Source organism: Tamandua tetradactyla, chromosome 20, assembly GCF_023851605.1.
Source record: "Tamandua tetradactyla isolate mTamTet1 chromosome 20, mTamTet1.pri, whole genome shotgun sequence".
In the NCBI taxonomy this organism is placed as follows: domain Eukaryota; kingdom Metazoa; phylum Chordata; class Mammalia; order Pilosa; family Myrmecophagidae; genus Tamandua; species Tamandua tetradactyla.
In genome coordinates this window covers 39437153-39459668 of record NC_135346.1, presented here as the reverse complement: position 1 = coordinate 39459668, position 22516 = coordinate 39437153, and the positions used below count along the sequence as shown (strand labels likewise).

The 22516-nt window shown below is 40.6% G+C and overlaps 1 protein-coding gene across 31 annotated transcripts in view; it reads right to left on the bottom strand.

Annotated features, from left to right (window-relative positions):
• LOC143664558 (uncharacterized) overlaps positions 1–22516 on the bottom strand; it is a 191938-nt gene that overhangs the window by 136466 nt on the left and 32956 nt on the right. For 12 of the 31 annotated variants that reach the window (XR_013166503.1, XR_013166492.1, XR_013166493.1 and 9 more), the window contains one exon: positions 12402–12474. The exons of 16 other annotated variants lie outside the window; for them this stretch is intronic. The gene's annotated coding sequence lies outside the window, so the exon portion shown is untranslated. Of the gene's footprint in view, positions 1–11766; positions 11887–12401; positions 12475–20602; positions 20844–22516 lie in introns of those variants that run through there. 3 more of the 31 variants (XR_013166483.1, XR_013166487.1, XR_013166502.1) reach the window with 2 other exon arrangements.

The following is a 22516-nucleotide window of genomic DNA, read 5'->3' as shown; positions in this document are numbered from 1 at the left end:
GAAAACAGGGGTCATGACCTCCAAAACAAGGCTATTGTGGTTTAAAGCCAATAGACAGAAAATAGGCAGCCAGCTAATTAATTCTGCTGTCAATACAATACTTTGCAGAAAGACAAAGAATGGGATGGTGCAGAGCATGTTGCTGTGCAGTCCATTATAGGAACAGAGACAGAGGCTCCCAGCAAATGACTGCTTTATTACTTACACAGTACAAAGGATCCAGAAGAGCAGGGCAAAAGATCCTGCTGCAGCCAATCCTCTAGGGAGGCCAACTGCTTGGGTCAGTGTGCCTGTTTGAAAAGTATTATGTACCCCAGAAAAGCCATGTTTCAATCTTGATTCAATCTTGTGGAGTAACTGTTTCTTTTAAGCCTGATTCAATAATGTAGGTTGGAAACTTTTTATTGGATTATCTCCACAGCATGACCTTCTGATTAGATGGAGATGTGACTCCACCCATTCCAGGTGCATCTTGATTAGTTTACTAGAGTCCTTTAAAAAGGGAGACATTTTGGAGAGAGAGCCAGAAAATGACAAAAGCCTATGAAGAGAGAACTGACAGAAATTTCAGAGCAGAGCTGATACAGATGCCAACACTTGGAGAACAGAGACACAGATGTGTGGAGATGCTTGGAGCCCAGCAGACATTGCCAGGAGATGTTAAGCAAGCCAGAACCTGGAGACAGCCAAGGGAAGCCAAGAGATGAAAGCCAACCCTGGAGAAACAAAGTAAGGATCCCCCACAGGAACAGAGGCTGAAGGCAACAGCGCCCAGGAACGAGGGACCAGCGGATGCCAGGCACATGACTTCCCAACTGAGAGAAATGTTCTATACATTGATCTTCCTTGAATTAAGGTATCTTTCCCTGGATGCCTTAGTTGAACATTTTCATAGGCTTAGAACCAATAATTTGTAACTTATTAAATTGCCTTTTTAAAAGCAGTTCCATTTCCGGTATGTCTCATTCTGGCAGCTTGCAAACTACAACAGTCAGGGTCAGCCAATGGCAGCTTGCATACTTCACATCAAGTATGAAGAAAAATTGTGGCTGACCTCCCAGGAAACTTTATGTCAGAGATGAGGGACACCTGCACTGCCTGAGTGCTGGGCTTTTATTCACCCCAGGGGGAGGGGGCCCTGACAATGAGCAGCGTTTTGTCCCTGCAAGCAGCTGGGGCTGGTTAAAATTTAACATCTCCCCCAATTTCCTGTGGTCCCTTGCAAAATAGGAAATACTGAACACCTGAACACAAACAAACACAAATGGAAATATCAAATAACAAACAAGAGTGAAAACAGCAGATGCCTACATGCAAACAAGCAACAAGGGAAAGGAGGGGTTAGGTGAGGGCTGGGAGAGGGCCCTGAGTATATCTGTGACTTCCCCAGCAAGTTGGGGAAATAACCAATCCATTGCTTATTTCTTTAATGATGCTGAGCATGTCCCTTTTATCTGAGACTCAGGTTTTGTGCATCTGTTAAAAGGTCCATACTAGCTGGAATAATTTAATCTCTCTTTGCACCTCAATTTTCTTGTCTATAAGGTGAACATCAATAAAATAAACTCAAGTTTATCTGGAGACATCACTAAAGTAACAATTTCAAGCACTCGGAAATCCCATCAAGAAATGGATTCATTCTCTCCACTCCTTCAATGTGGACTGGATTTGTGACTTACTTTGACCAGTGGAATAGAGCAGAAGTAACATATGAGTTTGAGACCTTAAAACTAGGCTTTAAGAAGACTTTCCACTTCTGCTTTCTTTTTTTTTTTTTTTTTTTTTTGGAATACTCCCATTACCATGCGAAGGACCCTGTGCTAGCCTCCTGGAGAATGAATGACCACATGAAAAAAGACACCCACCCAACAGCCAATACCAATCCCCAGACACGTGAATGAAATCATCTTAGATCATCTATCCCTTGCTGAGTCAACAAGAATGAGCACAGATAAGACCAGTAAAAGAACCACTCAGCTGAGCTCAGTCCAAAGTACTGAACTGCAGAATCATTAGCAGATAAATAATTACTGTTTTAAATCACTAATTTGGGGTTACACAGCAAGAGCTAACTGATAGCTATTATAATCACTATTATTTCATTTGATGTTCTTCATAACTATGTGAGATAAGGAGGATGGACACTACCCCTATTCGTTGATAAATAAAATAGACCATATAGTTCTCTATCACATAAGACCTTCAATTGGGATGTGTGATAAATGACCCACATGTATGTGGAAAGAAACATTACAGTTTGTATTTATCCTTATTTTTGTTTTAAAAGGGAAACAAGTAGAGCTGTATTAACATTAATATGCAGTGAGAGTAATATGCATATAGTTTACAAACAATTGTACACACTTCAGGGATGACTCTCTAAAATGTGATATTAATAATGATGTGACATAAAAAAGTTAGTAAAAAATTGCTTTACGCATCTTGATAGAAGAGAAGACATTTGAATACAAGTTTATGACACTATTAGACAATGCTGACAAATGCTAGAATTAATCCCACTCTCTAACACGGACTATGGTACCTCCAAGCCCTATGAACTGGAAGAGTTGAACAGAATAGCAAAATGAATAGGAGATGTATTTCAGCAAATGAAAGAATTTCCCCCAAAAAAACTGTCTTCCTTTGAGATATTAAATTGTAATAGTTAAAAATTCAAATTATATAGTTATCTAAAATTTAAATAAAATCTCAGTATGAAAGGAATGCATTTTTAAAAAAAGTAGAGGAGATTAATTTAAATTATACTCTGGTGGACATTTGATAATTAGGCTTATAAATGGTTGCATCTGGAAACCATCATTCTTCTAAATAGGAAAATTATGCAATATGAGTTGTATTGTGAGAGCAGCACATGAAATAATTTTGTTTCTTCCATCAGCACTAAGGCCTCAACTTGCTTTAAAATAATTGTGCAACTCTCCTACAATATACATTATATACAATAAAAATACCATGGGTCCCCAAATTCCATACACAGCAGATAGGAATAAAAATTGTTTCTTGGAATTCATTGATAATAAGAACATCAGCTAGCTACCCTAAACCATGTTGACAAGGGAAAGACAATGGAATCCATTTATTTGATCAGCTAGCCAGGCTTCTTTTTTTTTTTTTTTTTAAGCTAGGCATTTTTACAAGGCCATGCTTGATTGTCAAGAATTATGAGTTTGAGTGAGTTAATACACATGAAACTCATAGAACATTGCCTGGCACATAGAAGGTGCTTGAGTTAAGCAACACATTATGATAAATGTGTCATCCCTGTGGCATCTTTGACTTAGCACATCCCCTTAATTTTGCACATACATCAGAAGCTCCGAGTAGAAGCCACTGTCAGCCTGGGTGCCTCAGAATTGACCATCACCCAAACCAGCCTTCCAAGAATCCATGACTTTACTGATGAGAAAATGAAAGTCAGAGGACTTAAATGGCTTGTCCATGAACATTCACATCAGAGTCTAAAGGTATCCTTAGACTCTGCTCTTTACATATATTAGGCTGCCTTCAATAACCATTCCAAGACAGGCAAATCTTCTGTCTGAGCTACTGTGATACTCACAATGAACCTCCCAGACCACTAGGAATTTTCTGCCGTCTTCCAGGTTCCAGACTAAGGAATCTAACTAGTTTATAACTGATGAACAAGGAGTCCAGAGCTCAAATATGATGGCTCCCCCAGATCACACAAACATACACACACCAAAGATACCCTACAAAAGACCCTCTATTAAAGCCTCACCTTAGCAGCACTTTCACCTACAATAAGTAGGTGAAACATATACACCATCAGCTCATACATACTATAAAGGGCAGCAAAATAAATTTTTCATAGTTCAATCTGACCTGGGCCTTCCCATTGCACAGTGGCTCTCAACTGGGGGAAATTTTCCCCCAAGGCAAAGTCTGGACACATTTTTGATGATCACAAATGGGGTGTATTTGTAAGTGCCACTGGCATCCCATTGTAGAGGTCAGTGGTGGTGCTGACATCCTACAACGCACAGGGTAGTCCCACAACAAAGAATTATCAAGCCCAAAATGCCAATAGTGCCAAGGTTGAGAAACCATGCTTTGATAACTATAAGACCAAGGTGTCTCCTTTATAGCACAGGTGCTTCCTGGCTAACCTGTGACTATATGCTTTCACCTTTCAGCCTATTCCTCTCTGTCAATAAAATGGGGATAATAACAGTACTTACTCTACAGAATGGTTGTTTTGATTGAGCAAGATCTATGGTAAGCCCCCAATATGGTGCTTGTCTCACAACAAACAGTGACTCATTCATTCAGTAAATATATATTGAGTGCAAGTGACTATGTATATAGGGGTATGTAGAGACATTTCTTGCTTCTCCCCTCGTGGGGCCTACAGCTCAGAGTGGGTATGTGATGGTTAAGTTCTGGTGGCATCTTAGTCAAGTGATGATGCCCAGTTGTCTGGTCATGTAAGCACTGGCCTAACAGAATTCTAGAATATTTCCTGGCTGGCTGATGAACTAGAAAGCTGGTTTATTAAATCATCAGCCATTTAATTGCAGCTATGACTGATTACATCTATAATCAACTAAGGGCATATCACTTAGTTGAGACAATCCAATCAGTTGAAGACTTTTAATGGAGAAGAGAGAATTCTCACTGCAGTTCAGCCAGTGAGCCTCTCCTGTGGAATTCATTGAGACTCTTTATTGGGGTTGCCAGTTCACAGCCTGCCCTACTAATTTTGGGCTGTTGCATTCCCACAGTTGCATGAGACACCTTTGTAAATCTCATATTTACGGATGTCTACTGATGGTTTTGTTTCTCTAGAGAACCCTGACTAATACAGCTTGGTACCTGGAGTGGTTCTTGAGAAACAGAAACTTATGAATGGGTTTTTACAACTGGTTTTCTACTCTGATTATACTCAAAGGCACTAATGACTCTGTTTCCAATAATCAAGATGGCATTAACAGTCCATGGGGTGAGCTGGGAATAGAGATATGCAAAATATCAACATCTGATTTTAACTGTATTCTTCTATGGGCCAAGGCTCTAGCGAGAGTGTTTTTGACACCTTAATGGAGTTTTGTGAAGTTAAGAGGTATAATGATGCTGGGCAGTTATTGTTAGATACATTGGATACAGTGATAAGGGAAAGGGAAGAGCTGAAGGCTTCTAATTTTCAACTTAAGTGCCATATGAAAGATGTAAAAGTTTCCGTGTGTGCCCTGAAAGACAAGCTTACTGCCTGTGGTCACAGACTTGAGCTCTCTGAAAACCAGACACAGAGCCTCATTGTGCAAGTAGTAGATTTACAAAATACACTAAAATCTCAACCTTGCAGGGTGTTTGCTGTTAAAGTAAGGGCTTTGATTAGAAAAGAATGAGATCCTGAAACTTGGGATGGGGACATATGTCTTCAGAATGATAGCAATGGGGACATAGAAACTCTGCAATCTGCTGAGCCTTTGCTAGATAGACCTGTAATGGTCTGCCCTGATGAAATACCTGCCCCACCTCCAGCCTGCCTTGAGGAAAGAGCTTACCCACCTCCAGCCTGCCCTGATGAAATACCTGCCCCACCTCCAGCCTGCCCTGATGAAATACCTGCCCCACCTCCAGCCTGCCTTAAGGAAACAGCTCCCAGCCTTCAGTCTGCTCAGAGGAGTCTGCCATCCAACCTCCCCCTAAAGAGATTAACCCTTCACTGCCTGCTAAACTGGTAACCACATCCCCTGGGGAAACAGCCCTCACTCCTCTGTCCGGACTGATTAATCCTGTTTCATCAGATGAAACTGCAGTGGAATGCCCTGAGTATAATTGGTTTGAAAGACAGTTCTAATTCTTTTCATGACCTACCCCATCACCCTTCTTTTCTTCAAGACTTATAAACTAAAATCCCAAAAGGCCCAGAAAGGTGAGGTATAAAGTGTAACCTGTGAAGAGGTCCAAAAGAATTGCATGAGTTTTCCAGTCTATATAGACAGAAATCAGGAGAATATGAGTGATAATGGATATTAAGGGTGTGGGATAATGGTGGAAGGAATATAAAGTTGGATCAAGCTGAATTTATTGATATCAACCCACTAAGCAGAGATTCTGCATTCAACATTGTAGCTCAGGGGGTTAGAAAGGGCATTAGCAGTTTGTGTGAATGGTTGACTAAAACATGGGTCAAAAGGTGGCCAGCATTACCTGAGGTCAAAATGCCAGAACTGCCCTGGTATAATGTAGATGAGGGAATCTAGAGGCTTAAAGAGATTATAATATTAGTTTGGATTTATCATGGAAGACCTGCTCACATACCCAGGAATGTCCAGAGGACACATCTTTCACTAGGACTTTGAGAAATAAATTTGTGAGGCTAGCCCCATCATCCCTGAAGAACTCTGTAGGTTAGATATTACTCTAGGAACTGCTGTTACTGAGCTGGAACCCTTATACACAATGAGGATGATTGGATCCTAAATTGGCAGAAGCCATGTGGCAACAGTTAATCACCATAGATAAGGTGGGTGTGTCCACATAATGTACAGCAGACTCAAAACAGCAGTCAAAATAATCTGACTTGCAGAGACTTGTTGCATAGGATAGTAGATCACGGGGTACCTAGAAGTAAAATAGATGGGCAGGCTACTGAATTCTTATTTGAGCTGTATAAACAGAAGAATTCTGGGTCAAGTGAACAGAAGCCTCAGCCCCTTAATCAATTCCCAGATATGGGACAGTTTACAGACCCAGAGCCCCTAGAATAAGGGGAGGACCAGGTACCCTTGGGGAAGGGCTCTGTTGCATTGTCCAAAATTTACACTGTTAACTTTGCTTCTAGCCTTCCTAAAGGAGACATATGGCCTTTTACCAGGATGACGGTGCACTGGGGAAAAGGAGATGATCAGATATCTGGGGGATTATTAGACATTGGCTCAGAAGTGACAATAATTCTAGGAGACCCAAAACATCACTCAGGTATGCCAATCAGAATAGGGGCTTATGGCAGTCAAGTAATCGATGGAATTTCAGCTCAGGTCCATCTCAAAGTGGGTCCATTGCATCTCTGGATTCATTCTGTGGTTATTTACCCAGTTCCAGAATGCCTAATTGCAATCAACATACTCAGCAACTGGCAGAATTCCCACATTGGTTCCCTAACTCATGGAGTGAAGGTTATTATGGTAGGAAAGGCCAAGTAGAAGCCACTAGAACTGCCCCTACGTAGCAAAATAGGGAATCAAAAGCAATATCAGATTCCTGGAGGGACTGCAGAGATTAGTGGCCACTCTTAAGGATTTGATGGATGCAAGGGTGGTGATTCTTATCACATCCCCATTCAAATCTTCTATTTGGCCTGTGTAGAAAACAGATGTGTCTAGGAGGGTGACAGTGGTTTATTGTAAATTTAACCAGATAGTGAATCCAATTGCAGCTGCTGTTCCAGACATGGTATCATTGCTTAAGCAAATCAACACATTCTCTGATACCTGATAGGCAGCTATTGATCTGGAAAATGCTGTTTTCTCAATAGCTGTCAGTCAGGACCACCAGAAACAGTTTGCATTTAGCAGCAGTATACCTTCACTGTCCTACCTCAAAGATATATCAACTCTCCAGCCCTATGTCATAATCTCGTCTTCAGGGAACTTGATTGTTTCTCCCTCCCACAAGACATCACACCGATTCATTATATTGATGATATCATGTTGATTGGATCTAATGAGCAAGAAGTAGCAACTACTTTAGAATTATTGGTAAGGCATTTGCATGTCCGGGGTTGGGAGATAAATCCAACAAAAATACAGGGGTTATCAGGCAGGTGATGATGGCGCAGTGGCAGAGTTAGTTCTCACCTGCCATGCCAGTGATCTGGGTTCAATTCCTGGTGCCTGCCCATGCCAATAATAATAATAATAAAAAAACTTTCCACTTTAGTGAAATTTCTAGGTGTCCAGTGGCATGGGGCATATTCAGATATCCCTCTTAAGGTGAAGGATAAGCTGTTGCATCTGGCCCCTCCTACAACCAAAAAAAAAAAACGAGGCACAATGCTTAGTTGGTCTCTTTGGATTTTGGAGACAACATATTCCTCATTTGGATGTGCCTCTCCAGCCCATTTACCAAGCGACCAGAAAAACTTTTTGAGTGGGGACCAGAGCGAGAGGAGGTTCTACAACAGGTCAAGGCTGCTGTGCAAGCTGCTCTGCCATTTGGGCCATATGATCCAACAGATCCAATGGTGCTGGAAGTGTCAGTGGTAAATAGAGATAATGTTTGAAGCCTTTGGCAGGCCCATATAGGAGAATCACAAGGCAGATCCTTAGGATTTTGGAGTAACACTTTACCATCCACTGCAGATAACTACTCTCCTTTTGAGAACCAGTTTTTGGCCTGCTACCAGGCCTTAGTAGGACTGAATGCTAAACCAAGGACCACCAAGTTACCATGAGACATAAGTTACCTACCATGAGCTGGGTATTGTCTGACCCACCAAGCCATAAAGTTGGATGTACACAGCAGCACTCCATCATAAAATGGAAATGGTATATAAGAGATAGGGCTCAATCAATTCCTAAAGGCACAAGTAAGTTATATGAGGTAGTGGCCCAAATGCCCATGGCCACCACTCCTGCCACATTACCTTCTCTTTCTCAGACCAGAGCTATGGCCTCATGGGAGTTTCTTACAATCAGTTGACTGAGGAAGATAAAACTTGGGCCTGGTTTACAGATGGTTCTGCAAAATATGCAAAGACCATCTGGAATTAGACAGCTGCAGTGCTACAGCACCCTTCTGGGATGTCCTTAAAGGACAGTGGTGAGGGAAAATCCTCCCAGTGGGTGGAGCTGCTAATGGTTTGGCTGGGTGGTAAGGGTCTTGGAAGGAGAATTATTGGCAAATTTGTGTCAAAAATGTCTGGGGAAGAAGTATCTGAATAGACATTTCTGAGTGAACAAAAAAAAATGAAGGTATTTGGGTCCCATGTGAATGCTCACCAGAGGGTGGCTTCAGCAGAGAAAGGTTGTAATAATCAAGTGAATAAGATGACTCATTCTGTGAATGTAAGTCAGCCTCTTTCCCCAGCCACTCCTGCCATTGCTCAATGGACTCATGAACAAAAGTGGACATAGTAGTAGGGATGGAGGTTACACATGGGCTCAGCAACATGGATTTGCACTTACCAAGACTGACTTGGCTACGACCACTGTTAAGTGCCCAGTCTGCCAGCAACAATGACCCACACTCAGTCCGCAACATGACACTATTCCCTGAGGTGATCAGTCTGCTACCTGATGGCAGGTTGATTACATTGGGCCACTTCCATCATGGAAGCAGCAGTGATTTGTTCTAACTGGAATAGACGAATACTCTGGATATGAGTTTGCCTTCCCTGCATACAATGCTTCTGCCAAAACTTCCATGGACTTACAGAATGCCTTATCCATCATCATGTTTTCCACATAGCATTGCTTCTGATCAAGAAACCCACTTCACCGTAAATAAAGTGCAGGAATGGTCACATGCTCATGGAATTCTCTGGTCTTACCATGTTTCCTATCATCATGAGGTAGCTGGGGTGAAATGGACTTTGGAGGACCCAATTATAGCATCAGCCAAGTCTCAATACCTTACAAGGCTGGACAATGTCCTCCAGGAGGCTGCGTATGCTCTGAATCAGCATCCACTGTATGGTGCTTTCTCCCACAGCCAAGATTCACAGGTCCAGGAATCAAGGGGTGAATATGAGGGTGGGACCATTCACTATCATCCCTGATCCACTAGAAAAATTTTGCTTCCTATCCCTGAAACCTTAAGCTCTACTAGTCGACAGGTATTAATTCCAAAAGGAGTAGTGTCCCTACCAGGAGACACAACAGTGATTGAACTGGAAGTTAAGACTCCCACCTGGGCACTTTGGGCTTCTCATGCCTCTGAATAAACAGGCAAGGAAAGGGATTACTGTTCTGTCTGGGGTGATGGATCCTGACTAGCAAGGGGAAATAGGACTGCATCTACAAAATGGGGGTAAAGAAGAGTTTTCCTGGAATACGGGAGATACCTAGGGTGACTCTTACATTACTATGCCCTGTGATTAAAATCAATGAAAACTACAACAACCCAATCCAAGCAGCACTATGAATGGCCCAGAAACTTCAGGAATGAAGGTCTGGGTCACCCTGCTAGGCAAAGAACTACGGCCAGCGGAACTGCTTACTGCGGGTAAAGGGAACATGGAATATGTTGTGGAAGAATGTAGTGATAAATATGAACTAAACACGTGACCAGTTATAGAAATGAGGACTGTGGTGGTATGAATATTTTCTCCTTGTTTTATTATGAGTGTGTTTGTACTTACACATAAAGCAAATGTCTTGTTTTCTTTTCTTCATACAAGTCATATTATTCATGTTATAGTATTTAAGTTTTAGGATAGCAAGTTTAAGAGTGAATGTTACCTAAGGACTTGTACCCTGTTCTGAGAGATTTAGTGCATTTTGGTTGTACACAGGACAACTGAGTATCAGCAGATGAAGCATATGTCTGTTACTGCATTCTATTAGATATTAAGCATGTTTCAAGGTGATGTGTATAGCTGCCAAGTTGATAAGAGATGGGCTGTGACGGTTAGTTTCTGGTGTCATGTTAGCCAGGTGATGATGCCCAGCTGCCTGGTCAGGCAAGCACTGGCCTAACTATTGCTGCAAGTATATGTGGCTGGTTAATGCACAAGAAGTCTGGTTTATTTAATCATCAGTTTATTGCAGTTGTGGCTGATACATCTATAATAACTAAAGACATATCTCTTAGTTGGGATGATCTAATCAGTTGGATTTGATTCGATCAGTTAAAGACTTTTAAGGGAAAAGAGAGAATTTTCACTGCTTCTTCAGCCAGTGAGCCTCTCCTGTGGAATTTGTTGAGACCCTTCACTGAGGTGCCAGCTTCACAACTGCCCTATAGATTTTGGACTCATACATTCCCACGGTTGCATGAGACACCTTTATAAATCTCATATTTACTGATATCTCCTGTTAGTTCTGTTTCTCTAGATATATCAAATTGTCACACAAACAATAAAAGTTAGCTCTCATTACTACTGATAGTATTAATAAGAAGAGAAATGACTCCTTTTTGTGGATTTCCAATGTTTCTAAAGTATTTTCTGTGATCTTTCTGATACAGTCCAAGAAGGGCTAATAACAAAGGTGAGTGAGCTAAAAGCCATACATGCCCACACTGAGATGGGAGAGTAGGAATGGCCTTTGCTCATCTGTCAGCATCCTGACCTCTGTGAGCAGCAGCCCAGAAGATCTAACTGCCAGCCACACACTCTGCGGTATATGGGTAAGGGAGCCCATGGTCCCCATGCGGCCTTGCTTTTGCATTACGTTGCTATAGTGAAGATGTCCTTTATTGATCAGACTCGCCTGAAGTCATGTACCTCCCCAGCCTACTGCTGAGCTCCCCAAGGGGCAGTTGGCAGGCAGTGGTGTGTCTCTGAACCTGCCCCTTCTTCCACCCTTGACACACGAAGACCGCCGGCAAAAACACCTAATATTTCTTTATAGTGTCCTGTCATTCACACACTAATTTGAACTCGCAGATCAAAACTGGTGAGAGACACCAGTGAAAAGAGATTGGAAGGCTCCCCGCCTTCTCTAAAGCAAGGCTGCCATCCTGCATCAGCAGCCAGCAAACCCATTGTGTTTCCTAGAGAAGCTCTATCCTACCCTTTAATTTCACCATTTTCTAGAGACTCTCCTTCTTCCCAACACTTTTATTATAGGAAATTTGACACTGAATCGTAGAGGAAGTGCAATATGTCTGCTACCAATTAGAAAGCTGATGTCGTGAGAGGTTCATACTCTTCCTCAAAGGTGCTCAAAGGTCACGCTGCTGGTTAGAATAGCACAAAACCCAGACAGTTAGCCAGTTTCTTGCTCCCTTCATTTTAGTACCCTCAGAGAATGGAGTAGCCTGAAGGTGGCTCCATATGGACATTTTTTTGTTTTTTAAAATCCAAGTTCCTCTGATAGTTTCTACATACAAATATTCACTTAGAAGCACAAATAAGGAGCCATTATTTCTAAAAAGAAGATATTGAAACTGTCTTCCTTCTCCAAGGACTCCAAATGTCATCATATATTCACATTTGTCTATTCAACACCCTCCTCTACTGGCCCCCACTCACATTTGTTGGTGCTCTATGACATCAATAATGCTAAAATTTAGTGTGTTAGTTAACAAAAAACCCTTTAAGCCGAAGAAGGAAATACACCAAAAGGCCCCCATCGCTCTCCAGGCCTCACCAATGGCACACAAGAGTAATCCATCACAGCACCCTTTCCTTTCAAGTCCCAATTCAGACTCAGAATTCTTCTTAAGAGAATAGTCCAAACAACCATTACCTATCAACAGGTTTGCATGAAAATGTGATGGTTTGGGAAGGCCTCTTCAAGGAGGATCCATTTCATTTGAGACCTAAGAATTAGGAGAAGGCAGAGGAAAATTAGAAGAACATAGCAGGCAAAGGGAAAAGCACATGAAAAAAAAATGGTAAAAATGAAATGATATTGATGCATTTAAGGAACTGGAAGAAAATAATTGTGGTTGCATTGAAATGAGCAAGGAGAGAAGTAGCAGGAGACAAGGCTGGCTAGGTGTGAAGTCCCTACTGTACCTAATCACTCAATGATCTCTTTCCTAGTTTGCTAGCTGCCAGAATGCAATACACCAGAGACTGATTGGTTTTTAATATAAGGGGATTTATTTTGTTAGTTCTTCAGAGGAAAGGCAGCTAATTTTCAACTTAGGCTCTTTCTTACATGGGAACGCACAGGATGGTCTCTGCTGGCTTTCTCTCAAGGCCTCTGGGTTCCAACAACTTTCCCCAGGGTGACTTCTTTCTGCATCTCCAAAGGCTGGGCTGAGCTACGAGTGCTGAGGTGAGATATGCTGAGCTGCTTGGGCTGTGCTACATTGAGCTCTCTCATTTAAGCACCAGCAAATTAAGTCAAACTTCATTCAACAGCCAACTGCAGATGTAATCAGCAACAGAGGAGATTCATGTACCATCGGCTCATGTCCACAGCAACAGAACTAGGTGCCTTTACCTGGACAAGTTGACAACTGATTCTAACTACCACAGTCTCCCAACTCCTATCACCTTAGTGTGAATTAATTCACTATATTGATAGGTAAATATAAAGATCAAAAGGACAAGAAATTCCCACAAGGAAAACAGTTTTGAGCATGGGACCTGTTTCTTGTCAGAAATAAAGGAATCATTCTGTTAGGAAAGTGAGGCTGCTGCTGATTAAGTATATCAACTAGGACTAACCCAGAGGAGGAGAACTATTAGGAGGGATATGTGTGTGTATATGCATGTGCATGTGTGTGAAGGTACATGTAAAGGCATATGTGCATGTTTATGTGCATATTGAGGGATTTGTTACAGGGCTTTGACCTTATACAATTGCATGAATTGGGAAAGCAAATTCTGTTAGGCTGTTGTGTTTGTGCTTCATGCTAGAGCTTGAAGATCTTCGGGGCAGGCAGTGGGCAAAAGGTGACAATATAAAGTGGGGAGAGCAAAGACAAGCTGGAAGCTCAGCATGAGCTGGAAGTCCATGAGGATGAACTGAAACCTAGTTTTCATTGCCTCTACCTTTGATACCAAGACTCTTCATCATGGTACTAAATACATACCCAGCCCGATAGTCCAAGAACTAAGTGAGGGTGCTAAGGAAGCAGGAACTACCTGGCTGATGCCTCCTGCCAAGGAAGTGAGCCTTCAGGTAAGTACCAATTTGTAGGAGCTCCACAATGGTTGCTGCTTCACCTCTACCCTCCAAATTACAAACAAGAAATCTCTCAATGGCCCACTCTGACTGGAAACATATATGGAAGGTGATTCTAGGACACACAGGTCAGCTTAGCAAAGTTACTATCAACTGAATGACTGGATAGGAATGCCAATCCTTGCCTACTCACCAACACCCCTTTGATGATTTGAAGCTATATATCCCCCAGAAAAGCATGTTCTTAAAGCTAATCCATGCCTGTTGGTGTAGACCTTCATAAGTAGAAACTTTTGGTGAGTAGGATCTTAAATTGAGATGTGACCCACCTCAAGGTGGTCTTAATCCTCTTACTTGAGTCTTTTATAAGAGAATAAAATAGAGGACAGAAAAACAAAGTCCCAGAGAAGCTATGAGATGAAACTCAAGAGAAGCTAAAAAAGAAAAGCCAGGGAAGCAGAGAGACAAGGACACACACAGAAGCTCAGAGAGGAAGCCACTGAAGCCAGAAGCTGGAAACAACAAAACCCGGGAAAGAAGGAAGAGATCAGCAGACATCACCACATATCTGGCCATGTAACACAGAGGAGCTAAGGATCACCAGTAGCCAGTCTTCAGGGAGAAATCATTGCGTGGTGATCTCCTAATGCCTTGAACTGGACATTTTTATGGCCTAAGAAACGTAAGCTTGTAAATTAATAAACCCCGTTATAAGAGCCAACCCATTTCTGGTATATTGCATTTCATCAGCTTTAACAAACTGAAACAACCCTCCTTCTATTCTGCTCCCACCTACAACCTCTGGTCATCTCTGGAAACAAATGATTAGGCTAGGAATGACAAGTGACTTAAAGGAAACCAATCTATAGGGTCAGCTAAGACTACAGAGTATCCACTCTCCCCTCCTATCCTCTTTCTCTTCATCCTTCCTCTCTCCCTCTCCCTCTCCCATTCTCACTCTCTCTCTCTCACCAAAAACCACTCAATTAGCAGCCATCTGAGGGTACTGTGCCCATAGATCATGCTCTCAGAAGTTGAGGCAGCATATCAGACTGTGTGCAAGCAGGGAGAGCTGGAGCTCTCCTGAGAGAAGCAAAAATGAGAGTGACTCTGTGGTAGTTCTTGAGAAACAAAAAGAGGTCCCTCACTTCCTGACCTTCTCTGCAGTGCCCAATTTGCTTCCTGTATTTGAGTAAACATGTGAAGGCCAATTGTAGTAAAAAAAAACTTTCCTTTAACCCTTCTATCAGCTGGGAAATGTTTCTGGTTTTTGCAACCAATCTGTCTCTGAGTCAGAGAGCTGAAGTTGAAGATATTCTTTACCTGTTTCCCCATACTCCCTAGTTACCATGGTCAGTTACCCAGATGGCACAAGTTAGAGGCTTACACTCATAAAGACATGCCATGAAGTCGCAGTAACTTGGAGTAAATGGCATAGCATGAGGGAAACATCTCCCTTCCGTCTGAGTGCTGGGCATGTCATGTCATCAGAGGCCTCGTAAGGTAGCAGGGGCAATTTCAGCTCCTTGCTACTCATAAAATACGCACTTGAGAGATGACACTCTTCCCAGAGCTGTCAATCTTTGAGCATTCATGATCCCGAAAATCAATTTAATAGAACATTTTAAAGTAACTTTTTAAAAACTTCATGCTGAAAAGAGGAAAGTGCTAATTGCACTTTAGTGCTTTAGATGCTTTTCAGTCCAGGATCTCAAAGTATTTGATGAACCCTCATTTCATACAACCTTGCTTTACCCCTTTTTGGGAACAGATCAGTATTGTTGAGTACATTTTACAATATGGAGAAACTGAGACCCTTCCCGAGAAAGATGAGGATGTCACTGTTTCCAATTTTCTACTTCAAGAGAAATTAAGAAATAGTATGCCTCATTTAAATTACAGACCTTAATAATGCCTCTGAGTGAGATACTTTGTCAGACCTATTTCCATGGAAGTCAGTTCTTTACCTGTCTTAAATATTATAATACAAAAATGACTTGTAGTCTCGTTGGAAGTGAATTTTATTAGTTGTGGTTAAGGTTGGTTAAGATTAATAGTTTTATAAGATTTTTAATAGTTTTCTTATCAGATGTATCTTCATGCAAAACAAGAATTTGGCTTTCACTCTATTAAAATGACAATGTTTTCTTGGATTATTTGTTTGTTCTTAGTGAGGAACTATAGAAGGTTTTTAACCATCTGAGTAATTCGCCTAGAAGACAAAGATTCTATGTCTTATCAGGCCAATATACTTACTGATAAGTATTTTGACCATTTCCTTCCTTATTGTTTAAGACAATACCTTCTCACTTAAAAAAAAAAAAGTCTTTTTAAAATTATTTTAATTCCTCTATTACTTTGTCACTTTGATTAAATAAAGAACAAAAAAAATAATTTTAAAAAAGTGACATAGTAAAATCTCTATGCACACCTACATTTGATTCCTTAGGATAAGTTCTTAGAAGGAGAACACCTGGGGTCAAATGGCGCTCACATTTTTGAAGATTCTGATGGCTTCGCTTACCTGATTTTCTAAAAGGGTGTACAAATTTACACTCCCACTTACTCCGTGTACATTATCATTATCATTTTAATCTGCTTTCTAATGAAAGGAGGGAACATGCACTAAAATAGCCCATAGAGATAGGTGAAACAAGAAAGAGCAGGAGGGACCCGACAAATTACTGCCTAGATGATCTGTATCTGAACAAATTGAGGGCTGTTTGGATTGATGAGGTCTGAATACGATCAGGTGAAGTGACAGATTCTGCTGGGTCCAATCATGAGCAAGAACCTTGACCTTCCAGCATCAGGCAGCAACGTGAACCAGAGGGGTTCTTTGTGTCAGGCAGCTGAGTGTCGAGGGGTAGCTGGTCATGCATAGCTTCCTTCCTCAGCAGGATGAACTCTGGGCAGATCACGGATGGGATTACATTTCTCAAGGATCATGGCCCCCTGAAGCCAGGACAGCATACTCGTCTAAGGCAGACATTGCCCTATAATTGCCCCTGGTGCACTGAGGGCTAATTGCTATTGCTGAAAATAATCTCCAAAGATTACAGCAGGCACCATAAATTACAAGGGGGTCTGTGATGCTACATTATGACAAGGCCTCAATTGCTCTTATCTTTTACTACAGCAGAGCTTGTGCATTCATGTTACTAATGAATCTTTTTCATTTGTGCAAATGATGTTTCCATTTGACAATGACATGAACATAAAGTGGAGTTAATTTACTCCATTGCGATAGGTTCATTATTTAACCTGACATTGAGGACAAAACAATGTAGCCTAATAGATGACAATTAGTTGTGATGAATTTTGCCATTTAATTTTAGCAGGTTCACTAAGTGTTTGCCATAAACATGGTAAGAGAGCCAGGGTTGCCCTCTCTGTGGGTGGGATATGCTCATTCTGCTGTTTCACCCAAGGATCAGGGACCTTCCTTTGGGAATTTCCATCATTCCCTTGGGGAACAAGCAATTTCCAGGTACACAAAAGACTTTGCAGGCTAATGATGATACATTGTCACCAGGTCAAATTTTATTGAATTACCTTCCTTTAACAGCAGATAAACAATTGATTACAAGCTAGATATTAGAAGTTTTATTGAATTCTGATAAGTATTAGCATTAGTGTCTAAAACCCTAGACTTGTGTCTTTTTATTCTTCCACATGGAGGTAACTGAGTAATAACAGGAATTAGTTATAACTCTGGAGTCAAACAAAGCTTGTGTTTAAATCCCAGCTTAGCCAGTTGTTAACTGGGTGCTCTTGAGTTAGTTTTTCAGGTTCTCCTAGCCTCAGTTTCCTTACCCATAGAATGGGGAGGGTAAGTATCTACTTAATACTGTATATCAGATGGGATTCTGAGAAGGGAAGGATACATAAAACTTGGAATTTTTATGGAGTCGATTTTCTTGAAGAATGGTCAGGAATTCAGTCACTGATTCTGATTTTTTTTGCTCCTCCATCAAAATATGCTTTCTGGATATACCATTTATACCTTCTTACAATCAGTGTGCTCCTTCTCCCAAAGGTATTTGCATTTTCACATGACTTTTCACTACAGAATGAAAGACTTGGTCTCCAGGTTAAGTCCAACTGACTGCATAATAAGGCCAAAAAAGGAGGAGAGCATTTCAGGGAAAAAGCACAGCCTATGCAAAGGTCCTGTGTTAGTAGGGAGTGTGGGAAATACAAGAAACTAAATGAAATCTAGGATGACTAGAGCATTGATATCCAGGAAAGTCATGATAAGAGAGATAAGCAGGACCAAGGCTTTAAAGACCTTTGAAGGCCTTTAAAGAGAAAAAGAGTTTTCTCTTTTTCCAAAGAGACATAAATGGAAGGCCACTGAAAGAGTCCTAACAAAGGTGGTGATAGATTTCATTTCAAACACATAAGCCTGAAAGATGTATAAAAGTCGACTTGGAGTCAGGCAAGAGTGGATGTAGTCAGACCAGGCTGGAGGTTATTGCAGCTACCCAGAGCAAGATGGCAGTAGCTTAAATGAAGCAGTGATGGACACAGAGAAATGGAAAGGTTTGATAAACATGTGGGAAGTAAAATTAAATGGACTTGGCAATGGATTGGAAACAGGGATAAAGAAAAAGAGTATATTAATGATGTCTTCCACGAATCAACAGGCTCAGAACCCTTGTTTAGAAATAAAGGAATAAAGGTCAGTAAATTAATTTTCCTTAAATCAACATACATCCATTAATGATTAAGCCTATAATATGTACTTATATGGATATGATGTGTGTACATGAGATGTGTGTGTGAAAGAGAAAAGGTATCTGTATATATGTCGGGTGTTTGTACACACATATCTAGGATATACTATGTAGATAGATTCAACTAAAAATTTGGGCACTATTTTATTCTGAGAAGTTATAAAGCTTATGCCCATCTCCCACCCCTATTAACTGCATGCTTATGATGTATTATTCATGCTTTGTGCTTATTTTTAAAACTACAGAATGCATACCCAACCTTCTACGCATTTTCTTTTATCTCTCCAGTGTGTGGCCTTCTCATTTTTATTGTTATTCTGGCTTCTATTCAACTTATTCGTTTGTGGCCTATGTAAGCATATTTTAATAATTTTGAAGGAATATTTTCATCATTGAAGCTTGTCTAAAGAAGGCCTGAAATAATCAGTATTTCAGATTTTTACTGCTCTCCACCTCCCTCCCCCACCATGCACACATACTCATGTATGTTTTGCTATTTTAAAGAAAGAGATTTAACAGCCATAAGGCACTTTTAAAAATAACATTCACATCTGGGCTGACCACCTGTATGCCAAAATGTAGCTTGATGTTAATTAAAACAGGCATGTTATAAACCTCAGGAAATGGCAGCTGACCCCTAACTATGAATGTAATGCTATAATAATACACAGTAAAAATAAGACATTTTGAGGCTGTTGCCCAAACCACTCATGCATTAAAATTCTCACCACTGTGTGCCCTTGCGCAAGAACGTATAAATCAACTGCAGAAGTGGCCCAACCAAGAAATAATGATAATAATTCAAGGGGCAAGTCATTCATTCATTCAACAGAGGGCTTTCAATGCCTATCCTGGGCAGGCATAGATAGGTGCTCTGCCTCGTGAGAAAGCTTCTGCAATGGAAGGTGGCAGATTACCTGGATCTTGTTAGATATGTTAATCCTAATATGAATGCAGTTGATATACATTTACATTTTAGGACATAGATAGTCAAAATATAATGAAGTGGAGTTACAGTATTTACATTGTACCTGGATATTAGAATCCATATATATCAGCATTTAAAAAAAACTTGACATTCTCTATTGTATCCACTATACCATCAAAAATCCCCATTTGGCACAGCTATGAGCAGAATTGGAATTAAGTTTGCTAAGTTTTGTGCCTGAAATTTCCATGTTCACTTCCAAATGCATATTTTTCAAAAGATAAAAACAGCTTGTGAAGCTCAACTGTTATCCCTGCTCCTGAAAGCCACAAAAATGGTTGTGCACATGTGGAAGAGTCACTGACTCCATTGTGTATTCAGGATCAACAAGACTTGACAGCACCCTATGCCTCAGGACCTGCAAGGCTTTCCTTGTGCTGGTCAGGACGATGGCTGTGGAGCAGAAGGATCAAGGTTTTGTCCCTACTTCCACACTTACTTGCTCTATGACCTTGAAGAAGTCATTTACCTTCACTGTGCCTTGGTTAATTATCTTTAAAATGGGGATAACAATTCTATGGGGAATTCTCCCAATAGAATTCAGGCGAGAATCAAACAAGATAATACATTTAGAGTGTCTAACCAGGCAAGTATTCTATAAATGACACCTGTTGTTATTAACATGGACTCTTTAGCAGCAGAAGTAGTTATGAAATCATTGTTGGAGTTGTTGTTTTTGAATAGCAGTGCCAGTAGTAGTAGTTGTTATAGCAGCACATCAAAGATCTATGCTACCAGGGAATTTCTGTCCACTCTTCTTTCTCAGCAGAATATCCAGCCATACCAAACCTACTAACACCAGACTGTTTCAATTGCCCTGTGTCTTTTTGTATGTTCTTTTCTTTTCCTGGAAATATCAGCCCAATTTGCCAGATGAAGTCCTCATCACAGTCCAGAATCAGATCAAACATTAGCACTTCTGCAGCCCTCACCCTGACTCCCCAAGAGAGCCTCAACCATTCTGGTCCCATTTTTCTTAGCAATATCTCCCTACAATACAGAGCTGGTACAGAAAGGACCTATGTTTTGCTTATTTATGTATTTTGCTATTGGATTCTCCAATACCTGGAATAGTGGCTGATATGTTGTAGGGCTTTATTCTACAATGGCTTAAATATTAAGGAAGTGTGTCATTTCACACAGCATGTAGTACAAAGGAAGGACAAGATACAGGGTTGATTCAATGGTTCAATACACACATGAAGAACCTGTTTCTTTTGAACTTCTCCTTGCTATCCTCAGGGGGTGACCTCACACTCAGGTGAGAGTCTTTCACGGCCACAAGATGGCTGCTACAGCTCCAGGCCCTTCATCCAGATGCCACTAGGACAGAAGGAAGAAAGGCTATTTTTTTCTAGTGTCCCCTTTGGAGGAGCTAGAAATCTTTCCCAGAAGCCCCCAGCAGACTTCTCCTCATGTTCCATTTCCCAGGATTAGGTTTTATGTTTTTTCTCAAACCAACCATTCACAAAGGAAATGAGATTACCACGATTAGTTTAGACCAGGGATCGACAAACTTTTTCGGTAAAACGCCAGATTGTAAATATTTTAAGCTTAGCAGACCATATGTCCCCACTGCAACAACTCAACATGGCCTTGTGGCACAATAGCAGCCACAGACAACATATAAAGGAGTAAGCACAGTTATGTCCAGTAAAACTATTTAGGAAAACTGAAATTTGAATTTCATATCATGCGCACATCATGAAATATTCTTCTTTTGAATGCTTTTTTTTTTTTTACCATTTAGAAGATGTAAAAGCCATTCTTAGCTCGGGGCCATATAAAAACAGGTAGAAGTACAGGTGAGGCCCACAGGCCATTGTTTGCTGACCCTTGACTTACATTATTTGGGGTCAAATGTACATTGAAGCGCCACCTGCCACAATTTCTAAAGTGTCCAATAAACATTTAAAAAATTGAAGGAATAAATTATTAAGAACACAGCTCTTGCCCATGAGCAGTTCATAGGATATACATGTGTATGATTTCCTGAAAGATATTTCTAAAATAACTGTTTTGCTTAATGATGGGGGTTTAGCAAGATCAAACAGACAAAAAAAGTTATGATTTGTGGTAGCATAGATATTAAATTGTGGAAATGGGAAGGTAAATAACAGTTCGTGCTGTGGGTGCATGGGAAATACAGATTTGAAAAACTCATGAATCTAGTCATAAAGGGATTGCTTTGATGGTAAGTAAGGGAAAGAGATTACTTAATGGGTGTTTTCTATATTAACATCTTCTGACTTCACAATTTCCAAACATAATGTTGTATGTAGCCTGATGCAGGCAAAGAGATAATTACAGAGTAACTACTTATACTTGGTGTAAATTAATCAAATGTAAATTAAATAAACTGTAAATAGAAGATACTCCTTAGCTGATATGGCAAGTGAATCACCTCCATTATAGACTCATTTTTGCGAAATTACATCTAATCATAGTATTTTAAGATGGTGTTTGGCAAAACATCTCGAAATCTGTCAACAAAAGCAGCAATTACTTTTTGCTGCTGAATAACTCTGCCAACAAACACCCATCTGTCTGGAAAGATTTACTTAAGGATCTGCCTAAAGGCAGGGGCAAAACTTCAATGACCTCTGGAGGTTTCTTCCACTTTTGTGCTCCAAATGTTAATAAAAATTCGTCTTAAAGTAATCTTACTGAGATCCTTAAAACTGCAAATCTAATAAAAGTCTGTTCAAAATCCCTGAAATAGATATTCTTTTATGTAAATATATGGCTTATTTTGCTTGATAAATATTTTAATCTTGCTTGTCAATTGCTGCTTTAATAGAGTCCTAACTCCTTGACATGGCTTACAAGACACAGCCTGGTCTTGTCCCAGATCAGCACCACCCTTCTTTATGTGCCACTGAACCAATTTTTTTAGTTCAAGCATATGGTGCTCGTTTCCAGATCATAACGCAGGCAGCCCCCTTCTGCCTGGGCCATGCTGGCCTCTCGCTACCTCACTGCCCCTTGATGTGGAC